This window comes from Haemaphysalis longicornis, unplaced genomic scaffold (genome assembly GCF_048455015.1).
Source record: "Haemaphysalis longicornis isolate Haplotype H1 unplaced genomic scaffold, Haemaphysalis longicornis Haplotype H1 scaffold_12, whole genome shotgun sequence".
Taxonomy (NCBI): Eukaryota; Metazoa; Arthropoda; class Arachnida; order Ixodida; family Ixodidae; genus Haemaphysalis; species Haemaphysalis longicornis.
In genome coordinates, this window is record NW_027526225.1 from 10700258 (window position 1) to 10725868 (window position 25611).

At 49.3% G+C, this 25611-nt stretch overlaps 1 long non-coding RNA gene and 1 pseudogene across 1 annotated transcript in view; one reads left to right on the forward strand and one right to left on the reverse strand.

Annotated features, from left to right (window-relative positions):
* Positions 1 to 25611, forward strand: part of LOC144161867 (uncharacterized) — a 290728-nt gene that overhangs the window by 210386 nt on the left and 54731 nt on the right. The window lies entirely within an intron of this gene.
* LOC144162161 (uncharacterized) overlaps positions 12819 to 25611 on the reverse strand; it is a 36824-nt pseudogene continuing 24031 nt past the window's right edge.

Genomic DNA, 25611 nt, shown 5'->3' on the forward strand with positions numbered 1-25611 from the left:
CTATACTGTATACCAATAGCGTGCGGTTGCTGGACCTACACAAACAGTATTTTTGAATTTTCTTGTGCTGGTTCATAATTTTGTGTTCAAGCTCTCGCATTTGGCTTGTCCATGAATGAACACTAATTCAAAACCGGCAGTGGTTTATATATTGCTTCACTGGTCGCTCGTTTGTCCCAATGTCGAGCTTGGTAGTGATGTGGTCACGACACCTAAGTGCGGACTCAGGCAGTAGCAGTATTCCATGCCGTTATTCCGATCGGTTTAGAACATTTACAACCGCAACAAAAGATTAAAGCAGTTACACTGAGCATGAAAGCTGACAAATGTGCAGAGTGGTGGTTAGCCATCGGAACTGTGGCGCCATTCCCGCTTTTTGGTGCCACCCCTGACACTCTTTCCTTCTGTCTCACTTCCTTCTTGAAATGAACGAAAGTTTGTTCAATGTAATTCTATTTTCCCGCGTTCGCAATGCTCGCGCGCCTTCTCCATGGACAGCTGGCACCATTTTCTTTATATTTTGTTTCTTGTTCTGGCTGAGACAGCACAAGCGGTGGTTCGTTTCTTCTTGTGATCCCGTTCATCCCGCCCGTGCTGCCTTTCGGCGCCATTTTGAACGCGTCGAATTTGTTTCTTCCGCGGCCACTTTTTTTGTTTTTTGTTTCGAATTTGTTTCTTCCGCGGCCACTCCGTGGCCCTGTCCTTCCTGCGTCGTCGTTGTCCGCGTCCGTACACCTTGCCACTCGCCTCCGCTAACCCCCTCTCCTCTCGCCGTGATAGCGCGCCCTCTCCCCCAACATCTGTGGCGCGCGCAGTGCGGCGCGCGCTCTCACTCCGCCGGTGGGCGGCGCTGCGCGCGGCGAGCGCGCTGTGCGCATGTGCAGCGCCCTCTCTCTCCGCGGTCTCCTCCCCTTCGGGCGTGCTGCGCATATAAGCGGAGTGCCGCGCTCCGGCCGGTCTCTCAGTCGATGGTCGTCCGCGCTACGTTTGCTCTCTCTCTCTCTCTTTCTCTCGCATTACCCGACGATTGCGCACGCAATTCGAGTAATCGACCCAACGGAAACGCACAATGGAACCCCCTTCAGCGTCGCATCACACCAGGGTTCCCGCGAGGACAGGTGGGCGTAATTTTTTTCGTTTGCTATTGTAAAAACCAACCCAACGAGCATTCCTAACTAAATGAACGGAAGGCCGCCGGTTAAGTGCACATATTTTTTCTAATCTCCCTAGTATACTTTTTGTCTTTATAAATTGGATGGAAGGAAACTATGTTTGCCTTATATCAGACATTCAAATTTTCTGAAATGCAGACATCAGTATTTGTTTATGGGCGAAAACAATTGGATTTTCTGATAAAAAGCACGAGTTAAAACCTGAAGAATCCTGCCAATGACCGAAAGAATGACAATAGAAATGATAATTTCACAGTTCAATCAAAAACGTTTGTTTTGAGTTTGCGAATAGGATACGCAAGCCATGGAACCTAAAGCAGCTGCCCAGAAAGAAATACTATGACATGGTCGGGATTTGAATCCCCAACGTACATACATTGCCTACGACGCTTTACATAGCAGCGCGATGGCTAACGAATGGTACTAGAAATACCCTTTATAATATTTGAACGCCTAATCTTTGTGTCTCGTGAAACATGGTTAAATAGCGCGGTAAAGACCGGACTATAAATAGCATAGTGTAATACTACTGACTCTAGGGGAATAGCTGCCCGGTCAGCCTTTTTATTGAAACCGTGCTAAACCCGAGCGCAGTCATGAGGCCACCCTCACAGCGTTGCCCGCCTTTCTTGCCTGCTAGAGTTGGCGGCAGTAGTGGGTATTCACCTAGCAACCAATTAATTCCATCGTGGCAGCTTCCGTTGGAGTGATTGCGCCGTCACAGCTGTGCTCTGTAAAAACGTCTTGTGAAATTTTTCCTCCGCCAGGTAGCGAACGTTTGGGCCATGCTAACGCATAACATGCAGTGTTGAATTCTCCGCACCTTAGAAGGGTAGCGCGTAGATTATCGGGTACTTCGCACACTCGGAGAAATGGCTTTGTGGATGCGTCACAGGAGTTCGGTCGTCGCTTCGGAGTTCAGCGGACGTGTTTTTTCACGCTCGTCTGCTTCGGGGGTACTTCAATTCGGAGACCCCTTGTACGCGCGGGCCATCGCCCTGTATTTGGATGTCGCCCGGCTTTCGCTCTGCTGGTTTGGGCGGTCGACTGCCAGCTCCCCTTCTTCTCTCTCTCTTGCCGCCCCTCCCCCCCCTCGCCCCCAGTACCCGTTTGTCGACCGCACTCCAATCCAGCGAACTCCAAAGCGGTCGGGAATGCCGCAGACATCGCTCCTCGTAACAGTAAGCTCGCCTCCACGCTTAACCATTCCCTTCGAAGCTTGTTGTCTCCCGGACGCAGCATTACACCAGCCAACCGTGTTCATGGTGTGTTGTGTGCGACAAAATTCACGACAGTGGAACTACTCTTCTCTACTCTTTCCCCACCTTTCTCATCTTTACTTTCTCTCTCCTATCCTATTGCCCCTACTATTCCAGTCTCCGGACTGTGTTAAATGCAGGTGTGCTCCCATGAGAGCTTAATAATATCCCCAGTCCATTTATTTTCCTTCTTCCTTTAAAAAGAAATCACTTCCCCCTCATTGTTTTTTTTTTCCTTTGATTTTTTCCTGGTTGCTTGCCCCTTTTCGCGCATGCGCTGTTTCTGTATTTATTCTTTTGTGTGTGGTAAAAGAATTCAGTGAATGTCCAGCTCTAGTCCTCTGTAGTCTTTTCTTTGTTGGCCCCGTCTCAGAGCGCTATTTTAACATGAATCATTCCTCTACCCCCGCCCCCCCCCCCCCCCCCCCTGAATGCGTCAGTTGATTGTCGTCGCGATCTGTTGAGGTTCTCTTTACAACTGCTTGCTTTTCTAGCGAATGGAAGTTCGAACGGGACAATGTTTCCAAGAAATGCGAGTAAATGGAAATCGTATTTCTCACTGCACTTTATGCTAAACCAACACGTTTTCTCTGATAGTGCAAGCGCCAACCTATAAGCCCCCTCCAGCAGCTGTGGCAACTTTTTTTCTCAAATTGAAATGCTTTTAGGTAGTGGCCATTGCATTAGGTTACATTCAATAACCATGAAATACCCAAGCCTAATGTTACGGTTATGTGTATCAAGAAACTCACTCAAGACAATTTTCCTTTCTCTAATGAAGTTTAGAAGATTTGGGCATTGGTTGTGTGCTTGGGGACGTCATACGACATATATTATTAATGTTGCCATGTTGCATTAGGCTGCAATTAATCTATTTGATAGGAGCTTAAAAAAAATCTCAACAAAAGCAAACCAGATTAGAAGGTTGATTGATTGATTGTAGGGTTTAACGCGCCGACGCAACGCAGGCGATGAAGCGCGCCGTAGTGGAGGGCTCCGGATTAATTTTGACCACCTGGGGATCCTTAACGTGCGCCGAAATCTCGTACACACGGGCGTTTTTGCTTTTCGCCTCCATCAGAAAAGCGGCCGCCGCGGCCGGCAATAGAACCCGCGACCTCGTGCTCAGCAGCGCAACGCCTTAGCCACTGAGCCACCGCGGCGGGTCCCAGAATAGAAGGGCATCATGCAAAACATGCAGTGCCATTATGGGTTGGTGGTAAGTATAGCTTTCAGTACTTACAAACACAAATGGAAGTAGCGCAAGTCTTCATTAGTATCACCGCAGGACTCTTTGCTCTTTACAATGTCATAACCCCCTCTCTCAGAATGAGGAAAGAGGAAAATAATATGGGGAACTGATTTGCTCCAGAAAAGCCATGACAGGTTTAAAGCATTAAAGGCAATAAACAGACGGGGCTAGAAGCCAAAACCCTTCGGAAGGAAAACCAATATGAATATCAAAAATATTTTTCGGTGGATAAGAGCGGCCGAAGGAAATAGACTAGTACAAATAGAGGTAGCATAAATGAAATGAGACGCAGCATAAACGAGAGGCATAAATGAGAAGCAGCATGAACGAAACCACTGCAATTCTAAGAGACAGTATTGCACGACAGCCTGCCCGAAAGGAGCAGCTCCACTTCAGGAAAACAAAAAAATTATGTACACTATTTACATCATGTACACACCAAATTAGTCATATTTCAGTTGTAGATACGGTGCAGCGGAAGCAAGCCTTTCCAATCTCGTCTTGAAGTAGCAGATTTAAGTGCATAAGAGGCAAAACACACAGAGTTTCTGTAGGGCGTTACCAGTGTGTGGGATTCTTCGTTTGCCGATTGTATCGTTTTTCCTGCTTATCTTTATGCCATTTCTTTTTTTTCTCCGTAGTTTTGTCGTTGTACTTGCCATTTACACGCCCTGTTTCGTGCTTTACTCATTTTGCTATTTTTTATTAATCGTTTTTCCTGCTTATATATGCCGTTTCTTTTTCTTTCTCCGTGGTGTTGTCGTTGTACTTGCCATTTCCACGCCCTGTTTAGTATTGTTCCTCATTTTGCTATTTTTTATTTTATACCAGTCCTTTCTTTCCCGTTCAAGCCCCTTGGTCCCATTTCCATGTGCAGCGCAGCCAACAGGGCAGTTCGCATTATTTCCTTAAGTAACGTCCCTACCTTTCTTCTACTGTTTCTTCCTTTCAACTCGCACAATACGTCATCTTAGACGCTCTTAGCATTAAAAACTTCCAGTTGAAATTACGCAATATGGATGAGATCGGTCGATGTTGATGTTGATTTTGAAGATAGCTCGCTGATCGAAGACACATAGCTGACGACGGTCTACTCCCCAAACTGTACACTTTAATACAATATTTACAAAGAAGTTACCACTGACATCGCAGATCCGAGCTAGAGACGATCTCGGGACGAGCCCGCATTACGCGGGGCTCTCTCCTCCCCTTCTACCACCAACACCTTGGTTTTATTAAAAAAAAACGCGCCTCCAAGGAAGACGGTACCCAAGAAAGAGAGGAGGGCACATAATTAACAGTTCTGGCCGTTTATAGGCCGCACAGCCACCCACAGGCGGAGCTCATAATTGGACAATTGGCCAACCCCTTGTCCAAAACTCCTTTCCCGTTCCCACGCAAACTAGACATCAATTCTCAGAAAGGATTCGCACCGGAAGCCGCGACACTAAAAACCAACAAACTACCCAAGACTGACGCGTAGTTATAGTGATTTAGGAGTAGCCTCACAGGGACCGAAAGCAATAAATCCTGAACCGTCGTTCCAATGCACATCTGTGTCCTGCTGGCGCAGTTTGTTTACGCGGATCGCTGGCATCGCTTCATCCCCGCTTCCCAGCGGCCACCTGCAGCTGATTCCGGTCATTCCCCGAATTCCCCATTTCAAAACAGACCGGCACAGTGTCGTGATTTGCTTAAAGAAAGCGGCCTCCGCCACTTTGACATTTATTTATTTATTTATTTATTTATTTATTTATTTATTTATTTATTTATTTATTTATTTATTTATTTATTTATTTATTTATTTATTTATTTATTTATTTATTTATTTATTTATTTATTTATTTATTTATTTATTTATTTATTTATTTATTTATTTATTTATTTATTTATTTATTTATTTATTTATTTATTTATTTATTTATTTATTTATTTATTTATTTATTTATTTATTTATTTATTTATTTATTTATTTATTTATTTACCTTAAAAGCCCAGAGGGCATTACATAAGGGGGGATACAAAAACCGGGTACAACATTGTCAACTATACATTTGGTGAGGGAACTGGGACAAAGTGGCGAGTCAAAACAGCATGTAACAAACTTGAAAAGAAGCGAGCACGCATTGTCACCACGCGTCATACACGAAAAGAATCGCTACATATGTTCACCGGATTCTAAATAAGACAATAAAGCAGACTTGAAACGCGATGGATCTGTGAGGGAGACTATGGCTGAAGGTAGGGAATTCCATTCGTTTATACACAAAGAAAGGGGTGACAACTGGTATTTGTTAGTGCGCGCAAATATTGGTTTAATCTTATGCGCATGGTCGATTCGAGCAGATACGTAAGGAGCAGGGTGAATGAAACTTCGGGAAAACGTTGTGTCACTATTATACAACGAGTGAAAAAAGGAAAGGCGAGACAACTTTCTGCGCATGGCAAGAGAAGGAAGGTTCAAATTATGCTTTAGTAATGAGACGCTTTCATAACTAGAGTAACAGGAACAGATGAACCTGGCTGCTTTATTTTGTACCGATTCCAGAATGTCAGTCAATATTGCCGTATGAGGGTGCCAGATAGTTGACGCGTACTCCAAGGAAGGCCTGATCAAAGCTTTATACGCCTGAAGTTTAGTGTCTGCGTTTGCGCACTTAAGACGACGCTTCAGGAGACCGAGTTTTTTAAAGGATTTATTAGTAATGTACTCAAGATGAGTGTTCCATGTTAAATCATAGCTTAGAAAAATGCCAAGGTATTTTATTGATGACGCCGTCTCAACTATGCTGTCATTAATTGCATATGTGGGAGGAGGGTTGGCTGTACCGGAAGAAAATCTGATGTGTTTGGCTTTTCCAATGTTAATTTCCATTTGCCACAATCGGCACCACTCCGCGAGTTTCATTAAGTCTGACTGTAGGGTAGAAACGTCGGTTGGTACGGTTATTTCCCTATATACGACACAGTCGTCCGCGAATAGACGTATTGAAGAGGCAATGTTAGATCCGACGTCGTTAATATAAACCAAGAATAATAAAGGGCCAAGTACAGATCCCTGAGGAACACCTGATTTGATCGGGCTTTTTCTGGAAATTATATTGTTGAATTTTACTGATTGGTGTCGGTTGCATAGGAACTCGGAAATCCATTGTGTCGTTTTTTCGTCAAGTTGAAGGTTACGGACTTTGGCTAATAAACGTTTGTGTTGTACGCGATCGAATGCCTTAGAAAGATCTATAAAGATTGCATCAGTAGGAACAGAGTCGTGCATGGATTTATGGAGGTCAGTTAACAGTTCAAATAGTTGGGTATTGCAGGAGTGCTTGTTGCGAAAACCATGTTGGTACTCGATGAGTAAATTGTTTCTGTTTGCGTGCGCTATAATGTGTGAGTGAAGAATATGCTCTAGTAGCTTGCAAGAAATACACGTTAACGAGATAGGCCGGTAATTGTTAGGAGAGGACTTTTCGCCAGATTTGAATAGAGGTTTGACATGAGCATACTTCCAATCCTCCGGTACACAGCCCGTATCAAGCGATTGCTGAAAGATGAGCGTCAATAGGTATGCTGATTTGTGGCAGGTTAATTTGAGAAGTTTGGCGCTAATCCCATCAGGCCCCGGGCTTGTTTTGCAAGGAAGACGTTCTATTGCACGCGCAACACCATTTTCGGTTACGGTAATTGCAAGAAAAGGGTGGAGAATGTCAGGTTGGGCCGGCATCGGGAAATTTAGTGGGAGTTCGTCCGCAAATACTGATGAAAAATGATTATTGAAGTGTTCAGCGCTTTCCTCCATTGATAAGATGTCGCCTTTATTGTTCACTAGTGCTGAATCAGTAGGACTTTCTCTAGGATTGACCACACGCCAGAATTTTTTGGGATCGGATTTGAGAAGGTTGGGAAGAGTGCAGTTGAAATATTTGTCTTTGGCCTCTTTTATGGAAGTTTCGGATTCCTTTGATATATTTTTATAACTAAGCCAGTCCACCGGTGAATTTGTTCGCGTAGCCTTTTTTAATGCACGTTTTTTTCCTGTTTAAACATCTTTTTACATTACGTGTGAACCAGGGATCATTAGTTTTAGAGCTGATGGTTAATTTTGGGACGCAGCATTCTTCTATTTGTTTCAGAGTGTCACGAAATAGGTGCCAGTTTTAATTTGTTGTGCGATTTCCAAAATCAGATTCGAATCTGGGTATAAATTCTTCAAACATTCTATTCATCCTCTCGGTGTCAGCGCATGCATAGTTCAACAAGTGTTTGACAACCTTAGCATATTCGACGCGTGGTATGGAAAGGGAACAGTGAACGACCCTGTGATCGCTAATCTTTTCGATAACGCGGGTGAGGGGATTCTAAGGATGGGTAGTGAAAAGCACACACTAAACTTTTTTACACCCTTTTAGCCAAAAAGGGCGTAGCATAGGTGGAAAAAGGGTGTTGGGAGGCCTTTACACCCTTTTTCTTGAGCCTCAACACCCTTTTTCTAGCTGTACGCCCTTTTTGTTTGAAAATAAGGGTGTTGATCAACTTCAACACCCTTGGTTTTTCTTAGGGTGTTGAAAGGGTGTGGAAAACGTGTTCAGCTGTTCATTGAATAAGGCCATGTTCGGATGCATAATATCACTGTAAAGAAGAAGACCTCCCCTCATATACTGCTCTATTCGCAAGAAATTTCCAAACGCAAAACAAAATAATTGCTCTTATGCAATGATCGCTCGTTTCCTTATTGGGTGCAGCTCATGCCCCAAGTTTAGCATTGGCACGTGAAACACCAATTTGAACCTTCAAAATTAAGAAGACTGTAGTCGTGTGGCGAAAAGGATGTTTACGAACTGCAACACGCTTGGCTTTCTGTAGGTTGTTGAAACCGTGTGAAATAGGTGTTCAGTTGCAAAAAAAGAACAGCGGAGCTGGGGGTCGACCTAGTTTCTTCCGGTGTTGCTAGGTTTTGTAATGTTTGCTAAGATTTACAATCTTCTTGCTAAGCCAGGATGACCGCTCAGGGATGAGGCCAAATTTAACCGGATTTTACAAGGCTGTTCCAGTGTGCCCCCCTTCCGCCCCCTCCCCATTTCCAGGAGATCCAAGAGGGAAACAAGGTAGGTCGGCCCCCAGCGTTGCTGTTTCTCCAGCCTTGCACCACTATTGCAAGCTGCCCGAATTTTTCTAGCTTTTAGAGTCCAAAAAAGACTAGTACCTTTGAAATGGTACAGTAAGAGGTGAGGATACGCATACGCCCTTGTGCTCACACTCTAACAAGCTCGAAAGCCGACTTCACTGTCATAATACCCTATCTGCGGTGGTGCACCCTTTACAGGCGCCCCAGTTTTTAAGTGCGAATGCACTTCTTAAGCGAGCCTGAATCGTCCGCCGCCGTCGTCCGCATAGCAACAGCTGCGGGTGCGCGCGCTCCTCGTCTTCCTCCTCGTGTTCCCTAGCAACGGGGGAAGATGGGCGCGCGCTACTCTCCTCCTCCTCTCTCCGCTCAGTGATGGCGGGTGTTGGGCGCCTCCTCTCCACTTCGGGCGGGAGAGCTCTCGCTCGCGTAGTGGGCGCTCCGCATTCCGACGCGTGAGGGCGCTCGTGTAGCCCTCGCCGTAACGGCGGGCGCTACTCTCCTCCTCCTCTCTCCGCTCAGTGACTGCGGGTGTTGGGCGCCTCCTCTCCACTCCAAGATCACGATATCCACCGTAATAGCGCAATCAACAACCGTGCATTCGCACTTACACACTCTCCCCCTCGGGGAAGTGCGAGGGAATTTTTTCTTTGTAGTTTTTTGCTAATGCTGCCGAAACTACCTCCTGAAGCTTAAAGAGCTTCACTAGTAATAAATTATGCCAATTCATATTGCTGTAAACATCCTGAGGCACAACCCCCCCCCCCCCGCCCGCTTGTAGAGAATGTTCAGTCCACCCGTGTAAACAGGTACAAAATGCCTCCAAAATTGGAGGTCTCTCCACCTTTTTTCTTCGTTGGCGGTCTGTTCTTACACCCTTTTTTTCTTTACGCCCTGTTTCTTAGTTTCGAACACCCTAATTTGTAGCTTTACACCCTTCTGGGAAAAAGGGTGTTGAGGTGGCAGGGAAGATTTGTATGGTATTTAATAAAATTCTTTAAGTTACGGATCAGGAAAACTACCGCGTAATTAAAAAGTTTTGCAAATCCACGTGTAGATTAGTATATTCTCGTAGTAAAATCCATACTTCCAAAATTAGCGCTAAAATATCAGTTTTTTGCGACAAGCCCACCGACTCCATCTGGGGGCTTTCCTCTGCTGGGTATAAAAGCAAGAACAGCACATGTATTGCTAAGTAAGTATGCACTCCCTGTATCGCTTGCATCCCGTGTTCCAACTGTAACTTGTACGTATTGGCTGTTTGTGTTGAATGCTGCGCGCTCTGCCGTTTGACATTGCCTCTGCGCATGCCATCACCTCAGAAAAAGGGTGTGAGACTCAACACCCTTTATTTAGGGTGTTGAGCATCCTCAACACCCTTTTTTAAAGGTGTTGAGCTCAACACCCTTTTTTCATCCATACACCCTTTTTTTGACAAAACACCTTTTAAGGGTGTTAGCCATGGGACAAGATTTTTACACCCTTTTTGGCCCAAAAGGGCGTAAAAAAGTTTAGTGTGCAGGTCTAAAATATTAACGCCCCGGGTGGGTTCTTCGACTAACTGGGTCAAATGGTGTACATGTGCCAAATGAAGAAAACGCAAGCAATCGTGGCGATGGGAACTGTTACTGGGAATGGATGAGGCCGACCATTCAATGCCGGGATAGTTAAAGTCGCCACCTAAAATCAGTACAGCATTTGGATAGTGTTTAGATATATACTCGAGGGAATCATTTAACAAGTCTATAAACTCAGGACCGCTACCCGCCGCGGTGGCTCAGTGGCTAAGGCGTTGCGCTGCTGAGCACAAGGTCGCGGGTTCGATTCCCGGCCGCGGCGGTCGCTTTTCTGATGGAGGCGAAAAGCAAAAACGCCCGTGTGTACGAGATTTCGGCGCACGTTAAAGATCCCCAGGTGGTCAAAATTAATCCGGAGCCCTCCACTACGGCGCACCTCATCGCCTGCGTTGCGTCGGCGCGTTAAACCTTACAATCATCAAACTCAGGACCGCTGTCGGGTGGACGGTAGCACGCGCCAATAACGAAAGTGATATGGACTGACCGCGCAGTAACCCAAATAATTTCGAGGGGCGTTTCATAAACGATAGCCGAGGGTTGGAATTCTTTTTTAACTACTATAATAACTCCTCCTCCTCTAGATACTGCTCTGTCCTTGCGAAAAACCGCAAACTGTGTAGGAAAGTTAAGTTCACTGTTTGAAATTTCGTCGCAGAGCCACGTTTCCGAACCAATGATTATGTCAGCCGAACACGTGTAGATAAGTGCTTTTAGGTTATCGAGCTTGCTGAAGATGCTTCGGAAATTGGCTAACGGCACTGATACATCTGATCTAGCGGTGGATTTTCGATTAAGTGAAACCGTTTGTCAATCTGCGGAAGTAGGTTGTAACGTGGGCACGTGTACAATAGCGCGTTGTGGGTCTGTTACATCCGTTGAGATATCGCGGTTAGTGGTTACCTCGACAATACTGTCGGTGCCTGAGTCATATCGAAACATGCGATCCCAAATGTAAATGTAGTTGAAGCGCAGCGAAAAGCGTTCGTTTCCTTTACGGTTTTCTTTAGCAAAGTCCCTCAATTTTTCGCGCGCTATTTGCACTTTAGGCGAAAAATCTTCATCTATCCAAACCTTTGGGTACTCGAGGTTCTTCAGTTTGGGGGCATTGTTCAAAATGTGGGTTTTGTACTTGAAGTTAAGAAACTTAACAATAATGGGTCTATCAAAGTCGGGGCGCCGCTTACCTAACCGATGAGCGCGTTCAATATCGCCAGTTTGTACTTTAAGGTAAGTGGAAAAGAACTCTTTCACTATGTTTTCTGATTCCTCATAACCCTCCTTTTCGGTCTCAAGAAGACCTCTGACTATTAGGTTGTTTCTTCTCATTCTGTTATTCATGTCGTCCACTACGTCAGTCAGTTCTTCGTTTACCTTGGTTATGCTCGATTTGACTTCACGGACGGAGACACCTACGCCCTCGAACTTAGTCTCAATCTGCGTTATTTTTTTGAGGTCACCCTCAATTACAAGAATTCGTGAGGTAATACTATGAATGTCATTTTTTAATTCTTCCAGGGTAGCCGTTGTTTCACCGTGAAATTCCCACATTAGAGCTAAGACGTCATCAATCTTAGGACCGGGGTTTGCTTCCACATCGCCTGCGCAAAGGAGCAGTAGCGCAAAGCACGTGCTTAGAAGCAAGAACGACGGTCTCAGGCATACACTGCGCAATAGGATTGCCGCAGCAGAAAAGCGAGCACTGATGGGGCTTGTGGGCCCTCGGCAAGAGACAAATCTACCAATCCGCGCACGGTACGTCGACAAGTCTACACCCATGACACTTCTTTGGACACAGAAACGAAAAACTTCTGAAAGTGGGGATCAGCGGCCAAAAATAGGCTCGTGACAAAGGTCAAGAAAGGGGGCAAGCGACATGCCTACCTAGAACATCAAAAAGTCGACTTAGCCATGGCAGCCAACAGCCGCGAATCCCAAGGAACAGGTGCCAGCAGCTTCTTTTTGAAGGGTCCGGTGGCGCTGATATAGGTGTTACGTCACGGGGTGGGGTGGATGACGCCCTTCTTGGATGATGACGGGGACGGTGCCAATCTGTGGTGACAGGGGGCGGCCAGGCAGGAATAGGGAGCACGAGGCAAGGGTTCCTAGAACATCAAAAAGTCGACTTAGCCATGGAAGCCAACAGCCGCGAATCCCAAGGAACAGGTGCCAGCAGTTTCTTTTTGAAGGGTCCGGTGGCGCTGATATCGGTGTGACGTCAGGGGGTGGGGTGGATGACGCCCTTCTTGGACGATGACGGGGACGGTGCCAATCTGTGGTGACAGCGGGAGGCCAGGCAGGAATAGGCAGGACGAGGCAAGGGTTCCTAGAACATCAAAAAGTCGACTTAGCCATGGAAGCCAACAGCCGCGAATCCCAAGGAACAGGTGCCAGCAGTTTCTTTTTGAAGGGTCCGGTGGCGCTGATATCGGTGTGACGTCAGGGGGTGGGGTGGATGACGCCCTTCTTGGACGATGACGGGGACGGTGCCAATCTGTGGTGACAGGGGGCGGCCAGGCAGGAATAGGGAGCACGAGGCAAGGGTTCCTAGAACATCAAAAAGTCGACTTAGCCATGGCAGCCAACAGCCGCGAATCCCCTTATCAAATTTTAGTTCACCGCGTCTTTGCGTCTTCGCGTCTTTGCGTCGAGGCTGCCCAAGGATTTACAACCGACCGCTACCGGTCCGCTCCCGAACTTGACACCTGACGCGCCCGTTGGGAGCAATGCACCACACGGCCTCGCGGCTCTCCTGCTTCTGAGAATTAGCGGCAAACGGTTCCTTTTCGCTGCCGACGCGTTGATCGGGGTCCGCGGCCCCCGACCACGAGAAGACAACCACAAAAAAAAATGCACTCGAAGAACGTGCTTCCATCTGCGGCGCGTCGCGCCCCTTAGCCCCTCTAGGCCGGCTTGTTGACAAACAGTCTGAGCCTCTACAGACATAAAAGAAACAGTGCAAGCCAGTCTTAGCGATTAGGCGATGCAACCCCCGAACTTAACACCTCCCTAAAGGCCTGGTGGGATTACTGGCGGTGAACTAAAATTTGATAAGAATCGCGCAAGAATTGTCGTCCTCTGTATTTTTGTTCTTTGTCAACGTCTCTCCGCGCGTTTTCAAGAACTGCTCGTATATATATATATATATATATATATATATATATATATATATATATATATATATATATTTATTTATTTATTTATTTATTGTGAGCAGCAGCGGAATCTACAGTCTTGGGACAATCTACTGTGCTGGGACAATTGCTGTGCTTCGATAGAACACCCTATCGTCATCGTTTCATCTTCACCATCTCGGCTTCTTGCATCATCATCAGCGCTTCCTGACGGGGTCTTCCTGGGTCCTCAGCTCTCGGAATAAACAGCTTTCTTTCACAATTCCTCGACTCTCTCAAGTGGTGGAGGGTGCCTTCGATCCTGCCGTCTACCTCTCCCGATCGCACAGCTGGAGCTTCGATCAGGTCGGCGCTTACCAGCTAGCCCTATGGATCGCGAGAGCAGCAATGGTGGCAACAACGCTGCAGTTCCCGTCCAGCCAACCTTGACTGTCACCTGCCCCCACCACGAACCGCCCTTTTTCGCTGGCCTTCGGGGCGAAGACGTTGAGTGATGGCTTGACCAGTTTAAGCGAGTGAGCGCGTTTAACTGGTGGGACGACATATTCAAACTGAAGAATGTTTGCTGGTCCCTGAGTGAAGTCGCGAGGACGTGGTTCCTTAACCAGGGCGGCTTCTCTAATTGGGCGAACTTCAAGAAGAACATACGTAAGATCTTCGGAACATCCTCTGCTCGCTCGAATGAAGCCAAAAAGAAACTTGATGCCCGTGTGCAACGCCCGGAGGAGACTTACGCTTCATACATTGAAGATGTCCTCGCGCTATGCCGCCGGTTCGACAAGGACATGCCTAAAACGGAGAAGGTACGCCACATACTGAAAGGGATCGCTCATTTTGCTTTAATGCTATGGCGATTCAGAACCCCACTGCCATTGCCGATGTGCGAACGATCCGCCAGCGGCTCGACCATCTCCAGTCCATCCGGATACAGCACGACACCTTGCCTTCACGCCCCTCTGGCTATGCCGAGCTCCGTACTCAGATTCGCAACATCCTCCGTGAAGATTTGTATCAGCGTGACACACCCTGCGCTCAGAACACCACGGTCACGCACCTGGTCTTCGTGACATGGTCAGAGAGGAGGTTGTGTCCATGACAACTCTTCCTCAGCTATGTCATAGTGCTCCTCTTCACATGCCAACTTACTCCGAGGCCGTATCCAGATCAGCTGTGCCCATGGAGCATATCGTGTCCCCGCCCTCGCATGGCCACTTGACCACCCTTTCTGCACCTCCGGCCGCACCGCCTTTCCATTCAACGTGGTGAGCACCGCGCCCTATTAGCGACCAACCCGTCTGCTACTACTGTGGCATCCGAGGGCACAATTCTTGCTTTTGCCGTCGATGACAGCTGGACGAGCGCCGCGGCTACGCCCCATACGACCGAGATAACCGCTTCAACTACGCCCCTCGACAGCGTGTGTACTCGCCCCTCCGCCTCGCTCTACGCTCCCTATTTGTTTCCGATGACCGGCCCCGGAGTCCACGTCCTCCCAAACGCCGTTCGCCTTCGCCTTTTCGCCAATCTTCGTCCCCTTTCCCACCCACAGCACAAATTTTGGACCGACACCCGGAAAACTGTAGCAGCAGTTTTCTGGGGGGAAACTGCATCACAGGAAAAATCTCAAAATCTTCCTGAGTCACCTTCGAACACATTAACGGTTTTCATTGAAGGCGTTTGGTTTGAAGCTTTAGTTGACACTGTGGCTAGCATTTCGGTAATTCACGCAGATTTGTGCTCTCGGATACGCAAGGTGACAACGCCATATTGTCGCGAAGCCAAGGACGACGCAGTTGTCTTGAATGAAAAACACGTTTATTGGAGCGAACTTGTGCTCCCCTAACAACTCAAAAGAATACAGAGGCGGCGAAGCAGCGGTCAACAAAGTGACTTGCACAGGCGAGTGTCGTCGAATCGAATCCGAGGCGTCTGCTCTGCAGGCTTTTTATCTTTCGGGGCGAGTGTTTCTGGAACCGTCGATTCACATCCAGAACATTGTAGATCACAGACGATTATTCTGGTCTAGCGATGTTAGGGCGAAACAGTTTGCTTATGTGAATGTGATAGCCTGTGCGGTATAAAAATAAAGAATGGAACACGCGCTTCGCATGGGACACAGATAACGGAGCCGGGCGCGGCCGGGCATTAAAAACAAGCAATAAATAAGCAAGCCCATACATGGTTCGCGGCATTACCCCCCCTCTAAGAGTGCATCGACCCGATGCTAAAATAAAAGACAGTCCGAAAAAACTACTACAAAAAAAAGGCCGTCATCTTGAATAGTAAGGTTTCAAGCGAACCACATGGACGACTTCGGTCCGCGTGCGTCGTAGTGACGTTCCGGAATCACCATCGGGGATCACCTCGTAGGTAAGTTGGCCGACACGTCGTAGAATTTGGTAGGGTCCGAAATATCGCCGCAGAAGCTTCTCACTGAGTCCGCGTCGTCGGATGGGAGTCCAAACCCAAACACGGTCCCCTGGGTGGTACTCGGCGTCTCGGCGTCGGAGGTTGTAGCACCCGGCATCCACGAGCTGCTGGGGCGTTGTACGAACTCGAGCCAGCTGGCGGGCCTCCTCCGCACGCTGAAGGTATCCTTGGACGTCGGTGTTGAGGTCGTCGTCTTCCACGTGCGGAAGCATGGCGTCGAGCATCGTAGTTGGCCCTCTTCCGTAGACAAGCTCGAACGGCGTCAGCTGCGTCGTCTCCTGGATAGCCGTGTTATACGCAAATGTGACATACGGGAGTACTTCGTCCCAAGTCTTATGTTCAACATCAACGTACATTGACAGCATATCTGCGATTGTCTTGTTCAGACGTTCTGTTAGTCCGTTCGTTTGGGGGTGGTACGCCGTCGTTCTTCTGTGATCCGTGTTGCTCTAGCGTAATATTCCTTGCATCAGCTCCGCAGTAAAGGCCGTTCCGCGGTCCGTGATTAGGACTTCCGGGGCTCCATGTCGCAGCACAACTTGGCTTATGAAGAATTTTGCGACTTCCTGTGCAGTGCCCCTCGGAAGAGCGGCGGTCTCTGCGTAGCGCGTCAAGTAGTCTGTCGCCACGACAATCCACTTGTTCCGTGATTGTGACGTAGGGAACGGGCCTAGAAGGTCCATTCCAATCTGTTGAAAGGGCCTCGACGGGACGGCGAAAGGTTAAAGAAAGCCGGAGGGTCTTGTCGGCGGCGTTTTTCGTCGCTGGCAGTCACGGCAACTCCGAACGTAGTGGGTGACGTCGGATGTAAGGCAGGGCCAGAAGTACTTCGCATTGATTTTTGCAATAGTGCGAGCTGTGCCGAGATGTCCGGAAGACGGGTCGTCGTGGCACGCTTCCAAAATTTCGTCACGGAGCTCTGCAGGGATGACACATAGGTAATGCGTTCTCGTTCAGGGGCTGAAATTCTTCTTCACGAGGACAGAGTTTTTGAGGCTGAATGCTGGCAAGTTCCGCTTGAACGCCCTAGGCACGGCGACATTTCGTCCTTCGAGGTAGTCGATCATGACGCGTAAGTCGGGGTCGGCTCGCTGCTGGGCGGCTAGGTCGCTCTCCGTAACGACTCCGAAGAACGCGCTGCCTTCATCGGAGTCTAGAGGTGGCGGGTCGGGGGGGGGAAGGGGGGGGGGGCGCGGGACAGGCAGTCGGCGTCGGAGTGTTTCCTGCCGGATTTGTAGACGATTGTAACGTCGAACTCTTGCAGGCGCAAGCTCCACCGCCCAAGACGGCCAGAGGGGTCCTTCAAATTGGCGAGCCAACACAGCGCATGGTGGTCTGTGACAACCTTGAATGGTCTACCATATACGTATGGGCGAAATTTTGAAATCGCCCATATTATTGCGAGGCACTCTTTTTCAGAGGCTGAGTAATTTTTCTCTTCCTTCGACAGACCACGGCTGGCAAAGGCGATTACTTTTTCGCTGCCGCTTTGCTTTTGGACGAGAACGGAACCCAAGCCTATATCGCTGGCGTCGGTGTGCGTTTCTGTTTAGGCGTTTTAGTCGAAATGAGCGAGCACGGGAGGGCTTTGCAGGCGTTTTTGCAGCTCGCAGAATGCCTTTTCTTGGTCGTTTTCCCAGCTAAAAGGCGTGCTATCTTTCGTCAACCGTGTGAGTGGCTCTGCAATGGGGGCGAAGTTTGCGACGAAGCGCCGGTAGTATGCGCACAGTCCAAAAAATCTTCGCACGCCCTTCTTGACTTTCGGCATTGGGAAGTTCGCAATGGCCGAAGTTTTTGCCGGGTCAGGTAATACTCCTGCGGCGTTGACGACGTGACCCAGAAACTTGAGCTCCTCGTACGCAAAACGGCACTTTTCGGGCTTCAGCGTTAACCCCGACGTGCGAATGGCCTCAAGTACAGACTCCAACCTTGCAAGGTGTTCGTCGAAAGTCCGGGCGAATACCACAACGTCGCCGAGGTATACGAGGCAAGTGTGCCAATTCAGGCCAGCTAGCACAGTGTCCATGACTCTTTGAAACGTTGCTGGCGCCGTGCACAGCCCAAAAGGCATCACCTTGAACTCGTATAGGCCGTCCGGGGTTATAAACGCAGTCTTCTCTCGGTCTCTCTCGTCCTCTTCAATTTGCCAGTAGCCGGTCTTCAAATCCATCGATGAGAAGTACTTGGCATGGCAGAGATGGTCAAGGGCGTCGTCGATTCGTGGCAGGGGATACACGTCCTTTTTGGTTATTTTGTTTAGTCGCCGGTAGTCAGCGCAGAACCTTAATGTGCCGTCTTTTTTCTTTACGAGTAAGACCGGCGCAGCCCCGTGGCTTTTCGATGGCTGTATAATGTCGTCGCTGAGCATGTCGTCGACTTGAGTCCGGATGGCTTCCCGTTCGTGGGAATAGACGGGGTAAGGTGACTGTCGGGTAGGTCGGGCTCCATTTTCAGTTATAATACGGTGCTTCGCTACGGGTGTCTGACGTAATTTTGAATTCGACGAAAAGCACTCGCTGTAGCGATGCAGCAAAGCCAATAATTTGTTCCGTTGTTCTTGTGGTAGCGCCGGATTCACGTCGAAGGGCTGCGGAAGCTTGAAGGTGTAATCGGGTGGGCGTTCAAAGTCGGCGACCGCGATCACGTCACTTGCTTCTTGCGGTTCTTCGAGGAACGCAATTGCAGCTGCCTTGTTTAAATGCTGGTACTTTTCGGTGAAATTAGTGACCAAAACATGAGATTGGCGTTGCTTAAAGTGCGCAATGCCTCTTGCGACGGAGACACCGCGGTTGATAAGCAACCTTCGATCACTCTCTACGATAGCCTCGATGTCAGAAGCAGCATCCTCACAGTAGACGGCGGTCATCAAGCTTGCGCGGGGTGGCAGGGTGATGTGATCGTCGGCGATCCTGACAGCAGCACGGTGATTGGGGTTCGGCTGCGGCGTCGTGGAGTGATCGGAGGGAAACGTTATCGACTTGGTCTGCAGGTCAATTATTGCGCCGTTGTCCGTCAAAAAGTCCATTCCGAGAATTACGTCGCGGGAGCAGTTAGGCAAAATAACGAACTCAGCAGGGTACGTGGTGCCGCCTATGGTGACGCGTGATGTGCACGTTCCACTTGGCGTTACGATATGGCCTCCTGCTGTGCGTATATGCGGACCGTCCCATGTTGTCGTAACTTTCTTCAGCTTCGACGCGAATGAGCCGCTCATTACCGAGTAGTCGGCTCCCGTGTCGATGAGGGCGACTACGTCAAAGCCGTCGATGGACAACTGGACGTCTGACGCCGCTTTCCTCGAGTTTCTGGTGCGTCGAGGCATTGTATCTCGGCCTGTGCGTGTTGACGGTCGGGCACCATGCGTCGTCATTCTCGTCATCTTCCCAGTGGCAGGCTCTGTTGTTTCGGGTACGCGTCGCGTCGTGTCGTCGTCGGGTTCGGGAGTCACGTCCGGGTTAAATCGAGTCGTTGGTCTGCAGGTACGGTGTTCGGTGTGGCCATGCGTCGTTGGAGGGTTTTCGTTTTTTCGCCGTTCTGCAACTTCACCGCCAGAAGTTGCTGCCTTTAGTTTCCCCCGCGTGGGCTGGGGGACCTTCCACGTGAGAAGTCAGCTGTGTTATGGCGGTGTGGCGACTGGTACCGGTAGGGCGACGGCGAACGGTTGAAGCGGGCAGGTCCTCGGTTCGTGTTGGACAGGTATTCGTCGATCTCAGTAGGGCGCTGGCCGGGTCGGGGGCGTGGTGCGTCGACGGAGAATCCTCGCAGACCGAGCCTCTTGTAAGGGCAGCGACGGTAGATGTGGTCGGCCTCTCCGCAGTGGTAGCACAGCGGGCGATTATCGGGCGTTCGCCACACGTCGGTCTTCCTTGGCGTCTGGTATTGGTCTACAGGGCGTCGGGCGGGCGGCATTAGACGGCGGTATGGCTGGGCCTCTTGACGACGGGTTGGAGCAGGGCGGGGTTGACGAAGAGCCGCTGAGTAGGTCATCGCTTGTGGCTGACGGGGTGCTTCTGAAGGCATAGAAGTTCCCAGCGCCTGTTGAACCTCTTCACGGATGACGTCAGTCAGAGAAGCCAATTGAGGTTGCGGCGTTGTTGGAAAAAGCTTCTGAAGCTCCTCCTTGACCACTGCTCGAATGGTGTCGCGCAATGTATCGGAGCTTCCAGTTGCGGCACCAATGGTCTCCGGGAACAGCGCGGGGACAGGGCGGTCATACTGCCTCGTTCGAATTTCTAGCGTCTTTTCCATCGCGGCCGCCTCAGACGCGAATTCAGCCACAGTCTTCGGCGGATTACGTACTAGACAAGCAAAAAGCTCTTGCTTCACTCCTCGAATTGGAAACCTGAGCTTCTTTTCTTCGGTCATTTCGGGGTCCGCACGGCGAAAAAGTCGCTTCATCTCCTCAACGAAGATCACGACACCTTCGTTGGGGTGCTGCGTTCGAGTTTCAAGCAAAAGCGCAGCTCGCTCTTATCTCACAACGGTAATGAAGGTCTTAAGGAACTCCCTTTTGAATTGAGTCCAGTCGGTCAAAGAACTCTCATGGTTCTCGAACCAAGTTCGAGCAGCATCTTCTAAGTAAAAGAAGACATGCCGGAAAGTTTCTTCGTCGTCCCACCTGTTGAAGATGCGGACGCGCTCCAGCTTCTCCAACCATTCTTCGGGGTCTTCAGCGGGGGCTCCCCGGAACGAGGGGGGTTCCCGGGGCTGCTGCAGGACGATTGGCGACGTTGTTTCTTGCACCATGGTGTTGGTTGCAGCGTTCCTTCTCTTGGGCCCTTCTGGCATGAGACCGAACTCGGGGAGAAATCCTTGGAGTCGGCGGCTTTCTCTGGTTGGGCGGGCTTGGCGGCTTCCAGATGTCGTAGAAAGCATAAAGGGTGAGTACCCAGCACCTCCACCAGATGTCGCGAAGCCAAGGACGACGCAGTTGTCTTGAATGAAAAACACGTTTATTGTAGCGAACTTGTGCTCCCCTAACAACTCAAAAGAATACAGAGGCGGCGAAGCAGCGGTCAACAAAGTGACTTGCACATGCGAGTGTCGTCGAACCGAATCCGAGGCGTCTGCTCTGCAGGCTTTTTATCTTTCGGGGCGAGTGTTTCTGGAACCGTCGATTCACATCCAGAACATTGTAGATCACAGACGATTATTCTGGGCTAGCGACGTTAGGGCGAAACAGTTTGCTTATCTGAATGTTAGAGCCCGTGTGGCATAAAAATAAAGAATGGAACACGCGCTTCGCATGGGACACTCATAACGGAGCCGGGCGCGGCCGGGTATTAAAAACAAGCAATAAATAAGCAAGCCCATACATGGTTCGCGGCAATATGATGGTCCTGCTCTACGTGGTGCCAATGGTGGAAGGATTCGACCATCTGGACTATGCACTGCGCGTGTTTTGATGGATGGCATTCGTTACCACATACAGTTCGCGTTGTTGTCCCCATGTGCACAGCAAGTCATCTTGTGTTGGGATTTTCTGTCACCAGGATCGGCAGTCATCACCTGTAATCAACCCACCATTCACATCACTGACCCCTGCCTTGCCAGTTTGTCGGAAAGTGGAACGGACCGTCTGATCGCAACAACTGATTGTGTGCTCTCTCCTGGCGAAGAAACAGTTTTCTCTGTGTCGTCCGAGAGAGTCACCAATGGCGACGTGTTGATTACACCAGCTGGCAATTTCATTCGCGAAGGAGTGGTCGTACCTACCTTTCTCACCCGTTTTTCATGTGGGTCGGCTTTTGTTGCCGCGGTGAATACATCTGCCGAAGCAATTTTAGTGCCGCAAGGTGCCAACATCGCTTCAGAGTTGGGCGATGAAGAAGGCTGTGTTCTTCCGCTGTCAACCATTTCGACAGATCAACACGTTTCCCCATCGTCCACTCCAGCTTCGGCTTTTCACACCGCCATAAGTTCCGGCCTTCCACCAGAGGAGAGGCAAGCATTGCTGCTTCTGCTGACCAAACACCAGGGTTCTTTTGACGCGTACTCTTCTGTCCTAGGGAAGACATCTGCAGCGGTACACCGCATCGACACAGATGGATCTTGTATCGTCCGTCGCCGTCCATACCGTGTGTCTATGTGTGAGCGAAAAATAATACAGGAGAACGTTGATGACATGCTGAAGAGAAATATTGTTCGCCCTTCATCAAGTCCATGGTCTTCTCCTGTCGTTTTGGTGCAGAAAAAAAATTACGCCCGCCTCCCCTCGCAGGAACCCTGTGTAGATGCGACGCATCGTGGCTTTCCCTCGGCCTTTCCGTTGGGTTGATTCTGCCATCGCGTGAAACGTGCCATGAACGCGTACGATGCATTTCCGTCTACTACGGTGTTCCCGCATCCCGCGCACGTCGCTTTGCAGCCTCATCGTCGGTGGTGCTAGCAGTTCTCTTATTGGGCTGGCCGGTGCTTGTTGCGGTTGCGCTGACCATCGCGATAGCAGGCTTGTTAGTCTCCATTCAAAGCAGCGTTGGACATCGGAGCACCGGCGCTGGAACGACGGAGCGGAATGGCGCAGGTAGCGCGTTGTATACCGCCGCATAACGGTGAGGGGAATGAAAGAGAGCAGCGCATGCGCATGCGTTAACCTAGCGCTAGCGCGCGCCGACGCACAGCTGGCATTGCAAGGAGCGAGCGCTAACCCGCCGATAACGCTGCGGTGAGAGCGGCGGAGAGCGCATGTGCAGCCGGCGCCGACAACGACGACGACGCCGGATGGATGGAGGGATGCATGCATGCATGGACAAGGCGAGTGAATGAGATGCAGTCGCATCTAAAAGGACGGTTCTGTACAATTGTGCGTAGACTATAGGGCACTGAACAAAATAACACGCAGTGACGTCTATCCAATGCCTCGCATTGATGATGCCCTAGATACTTTACAAGGTGCCGAATACTTCTTGAGCCTGGACCTCCGCTCTGGGTACTGGCATGTTCCCATGCACGAGGCAGACAAAGAAAAAACAGCTTTCGCCACACCCGATGGTCTTTACGAATTTAACGTGATGCCATTCGGGCTGTGTAATGCTCCAGCCACATTCGAGAGAATGATTCATACAGTCCTTCGTGGCCTTAAATGGAGAACCTGCCTCTGTTATCTCGACGATATCGTCGTTTTTTCCTCGACTTTTGACGTCCATCTGAAGCGCTTGGATGAAGTCCTCACCTGTCTTACTAACGCCGAACTTCAACTAAACACCAAAAAATGTCGATTCGCGAGCAAGTCCATGAAGGTGCTCGTGCATGTTGTGAGCAAAGACGGAATTTGCCCTGACCCGGACAAAATTTTCCCCGCCCAGTCCGCCAAAAAGACCTCCGCAGTTTCTTTGGTTTAGCTTCCTATTTACGGCGTTTTATTCCTAACTTTGCTGTCCTTGCTTCACCCCTCCACAAACTTCTTGCATCCGTTGCCCCATTTGTGTTGTCTGACGATTGTGAAGCCCCTTTCAAAAGCTCAAGCATGCCCTAACATCTGCGCCAGTGCTGCATCATTTTGACGAAACGGCAGACACTGTACTACACACAGACGCCAGTGGACATGGCGTTGGTGCCGTGTTGTTACAGCGCAACGCCTCCTCTGTGGAGAACGTTGTGGCGTACGCAAGTCGCGCATTGCCACCTGCCGAACGAAACAAGTCAATCACTGAGCAGGAATGTCTTGCAGTTGTCTGTGCCGTACAGAAATTTCGTCCATACTTTTCCGGACGGCATTTCACGGTGGTCACTGACCATCATGAACTGTGTTGGCTTTCGTCGCTCAAAAACCTAAATGGACGGTTTGGTCGCTGGATTTCGAAGTTACAAGAATACGACTTTACCGTGACATACAAAGTCTGGCAAGAAGCACATAGATGCGGACGCCCTTTCCCGCTGCCCTGTGTCTCCAGAAGATGATTCGCCATCTAATGCGGCCCAAGTCCTCTTACTCTTTGGACGATATGAAGTTCGACTGCATCGAAGATCTACCGTCCATTCAATGTGCAGACCGGCACTGCAGAAATCTAATTGATCAACTTACTGGTTCGACAAAGCCACTTAACAACCGCTTGCGGTGCCAACTGCAAAAATTTCGACGTTTCGACGGTGTTTTATACCATTATAATTACGACACTACCGGTGACAAGTGGGTTGCCGTCGTTCCGTGATCTCTACAGCAGCATATTCTGAGGGTTTTTCATGACGGCGCTACTGCCGGACATTAAGGTTTCCACAAGACCTACCACCGCGTGAAAAGTCATTTCTTTTGGCCTGGCCTTTCCACCAGTTTCGCCAAATACGTTGCCTCCTGCGCGCCCTGCCAGCACCGTAAACGGCCAACGTCACCTCCTGTTGGAATGCTACAACCGCTACGTTGTCCGTCAGCACCGTTTGAAGTCGTCGGAATAGACCTGTGTGGTCCTTTGCCCATTTCCACAGCTGGTCATCGTTGGGTTGTAACCGCCGTTGATCATATAACCCGTTATGCCGAAACCGCCCCTCTTCGGACTGGTTGCGCTGTAGAAGTCGCGGAGTGTTTTTTGCGCCACGGATCTCCACGAGTTCTTCTGAGCGACCGCGGAAAAACATTTCTGTCGGCTACTTTTGCGGAAGTTCTTTGTGCCGCCGACAACGTTCACAAAACTACGTCCTGTTATCATCCTGAAACGAATGGATTGACTGAACTTTTCATCGAACACTATCCGACATGCTCTCTTTGTACATTCGACCGGATCACAGCAATTGGGACACAATTCTTCCGTTCTTGACATACGCATATAATTCCGCAGGTCAGCGCACCACGGGTTTCTCGCCCTATCTTCTTGTCTGTGGCCGCCCGCCTCCCTCCGTCCTGGACTCAACTTTCTTGTCGGCACCTGTTGACTGCACGGCCAGTGTTCCTGAACAATTACCTTCCCGTGTCGCTTACTGCCGCCGTCTCTCCAGTATGAACACAGAAGCCAGCCAAAACGCCCGCAAGTCTCGGTTCGGTCCCCAATCTGGGCGCGTGTTTTTCTTTCTTTCTTTCTTCTGTATTTTAAAAAAAATGTTTACTTCATTAACCGTAGTGAAAAAGAAAAGAGCCTAACCACACCCCTATGCCTCCTTTGGCGTTGTAGACTGCTGACCCATCTTTCTGTATTTCCTCAACGAGTCCCTCATTTCCTTACTATATATATATATATATATATATATATATATATATATATATATATATATATATATATATATATATACAAGAGAAGAAAAACTTCGAACAAGGTAAAAGCACGATTGTGGCCTACGTTTCAGCAAAGAGAACTTGCTTTCCTCAGGGCAATCTCTCGCCTGGCAGGCACGGTTTATATAGGGGTAGGACCCCAGGTGAAAGGAGAGGGAAAGATGGAAAGGAAATTGAGCAAGCTGATTGGTTTGGGAGTGTGTCGGGGGAGAGATTGAGGGGCCAAGAAGGTTGTCTGGTTTAAGCCGCGAAGTAGGTCACACGGAAGTCAGCTGGTGGTTGATATTCGTGGAATTTTGGGAGAGAAAGGATGAGAGGGTGTTTATTGACCCGCAGCGGGGTATACGGAAAGGATCTCAGAACCGCCGGAAGCAGATCAGGCGGTGAGGGTGGGGTCCTTATCAGAAACTATCTGCAAGCCTCAGGTTAAAAGAAAAGATAGAGACGGGGGGAAACTAACTAGGTA